This window comes from Stegostoma tigrinum, chromosome 15 (assembly GCF_030684315.1).
Source record: "Stegostoma tigrinum isolate sSteTig4 chromosome 15, sSteTig4.hap1, whole genome shotgun sequence".
NCBI lineage: Eukaryota > Metazoa > Chordata > Chondrichthyes > Orectolobiformes > Stegostomatidae > Stegostoma > Stegostoma tigrinum.
The window spans coordinates 3,497,796-3,500,053 of NC_081368.1; the positions used below are offsets into that span (position 1 = coordinate 3,497,796).

The 2,258-nt window shown below is 49.1% G+C and overlaps 1 protein-coding gene across 1 annotated transcript in view; it reads right to left on the minus strand.

Annotated features, from left to right (window-relative positions):
• The window catches only part of LOC125459073 (fibroblast growth factor 13), a 637,504-nt gene extending 635,597 nt beyond the window's left edge, over window positions 1-1,907 (minus strand). Inside the window, exon 1 of the mRNA XM_059651317.1 lies at window positions 1,710-1,907. The gene's annotated coding sequence lies outside the window, so the exon portion shown is untranslated. The remainder of the gene's footprint in view (window positions 1-1,709) is intronic.
• Between the last annotated feature and the right edge of the window lie 351 nt (window positions 1,908-2,258).

Genomic DNA, 2,258 nt, shown 5'->3' on the forward strand with positions numbered 1-2,258 from the left:
AGCTGAACCCTGCTGTTTGCAGAATCCACCAAAGAAACAACATGGTGTAAACTCGCAATCTTGTACTTTGTACGGCAAGGTCATTGCTGAATGGCACACAGTGGAATCCAGTCCAAGCCCAGGCAGAGTGAATTTAATGAAGAAAATGATGCTATGCTGACTGGGCTTGAGCATTGGAGCAGAGAACCCTCTGGGTCAGAAAGCACCCACTGGCTGTGAGGAAAGGGCAGTTTACTGTCCTTGATCACTGTGCAATCTTACAGCAGGCTCCAGTGAGAATGTGCAGGGCCTGGCGGAAGGATAGAGCCCAAAGACTAGCAGTTGTTGGAAGCAGTTTGCGTCCATTGTTTGCTTTGTCTTTATGAGAGGACATAGAGTCACAAAGTCACACAGCACAGAAACAGACCCTTTGGCCCAACTCGTCCGTGCCTGACCAGGTTTTCCAAACGAAACTTGTCTCATTTGCCTGCCTTTGGGCCCATATCCCTCTAAACCTTTCCCATTCGTGTACCTGTCGAATGTCTTTTAAATGTTGTAACTGTACCTGCATCTGCCCCTTCCGCTGGCACTTCATTCCACACATGGGCCACCCTCTGTGTGAAAAAGATCGCCCCTCAAGTCCCTTTTAAAACTTTCTCCTTTCCCACTAAAAATAACCCCACTAGTTTTGGATTCCTGTACCCTCAGGGAAAAAGACCTTTGCTGTTCACTCTAACCATGCCCCTCATGATTTTATAAATCTCTATAAGATCACCCCTCAACCTCCTCTGCTCCAGTGAAAAAGCCCCAGCCTATTTAGCCTCTCCCACATTCTGGTAAATCTTTTCTGAACCCTCTCCAATTTAATAATATCCTTCCTACAACAGGGCGACCAGAATTATACATAGAACATAGAATCCCTACAGTGTGGAAACAGGCCCTTCGGCCCAACAAGTCTATGCCGACCCTCAGAGCATCTCACCCAGAGCCATCCCCCTATAGCCCACCTAAGCTGCACATCCCGGAACACAGCGGGCAATTTAGCACGGCCAATCCACCCAACCTATACATCTTTGGACTGTGGACTTTGGACCATATAGAACTCCACAAGTGACCTCACCAATGTCCTGTACAATTACAACACAAGGCCCCATCTCCTATACTCAGTGGTCTGAGCAAGGAACACAAGTATGCTAAGCACCTTCGTCACTACCCAGTCTATCTGAGGCACCACTTTCAGAGACTTAGGTAGCCGAGCCCGTGCACTCTGTTGGATAGTGCAGCCCACTTGTTAGGATTAGAGGGTAAGTGTCCCAGAACCGGAGTGGGTGGGTGGTTCAATATCAGGCTGCTGCTGAAACAGCTCAGGGGCCATGCTGGGCTCCATTTCAGGGAGTTTTCACCCTCCCCTTTTACAGAAACGGTTCTTCATTCTGCCCTGTCCCCTGGGGGAGAGCGCTACGAGAGCTGGGAAATGTTCTGGAGACTCTGTTAAGGAGTTGGGTTTCACACGGGGGTACAGCAAGGCCAGGGCTGGGGAGGAAGGGCGCTTCTCAAACTCTACTCACACCTTCTTTCACCGATCTTTCACAACAGAAAAGAAAATGCAACTTCGCTTCAAAACATGATTTTTTTTTCTCTCTCTCTCTGAGCTGCTATTGTTTGAGTTGAATGCAGGTAGGTCTGACCGAACGCTCGAGTGGGAATTGGAAAGAGAACAGCTCCCATACCTGATTCCTAATGTCCCAGGGGAGAGATCAGGCTGATTCCAACTTCCTCATGAGCAGCTGGAATTTCAAACCACACTGGAAGTTTTGATGCCGAAAGAAGGAGCTCTAATGTTGGATAATTCCTCAGGCGAACTGCAGCTGGAACCCGTGAAAGATGTGTTTTTTTTTTGTTGACCTGCCCAGAACCCAAGCGCACACTGAACTCCCGGGAGTGGGGAGCCTGCTATTTTTAAGGGTCCTGGATCAGTTTCAGAAAAGGTCTTTGGACTGTAAGCAGCTGACAAGATCACTTTACAAGATCGTGCTTGAAGGAATGGGCCAAAGGGATGAGTCAGTCTCTACAGTGAGTGACTTGGAGGCAAGATCCAGCTGCTGTTGTTGCCGCTGTGGTCCGGTTTCTTACACTGCTCTCCCCAACCCAAAGCAACAGGAAACATTCATGAAAATGGGTCCCCACCCTCACCCCCATGGTGGCTATCTGCCCACTTCTCACCCAGAAACCAACCCCAAACATTGCGCCACCTGACGCAGCTCAGTACAGCCAGTGTT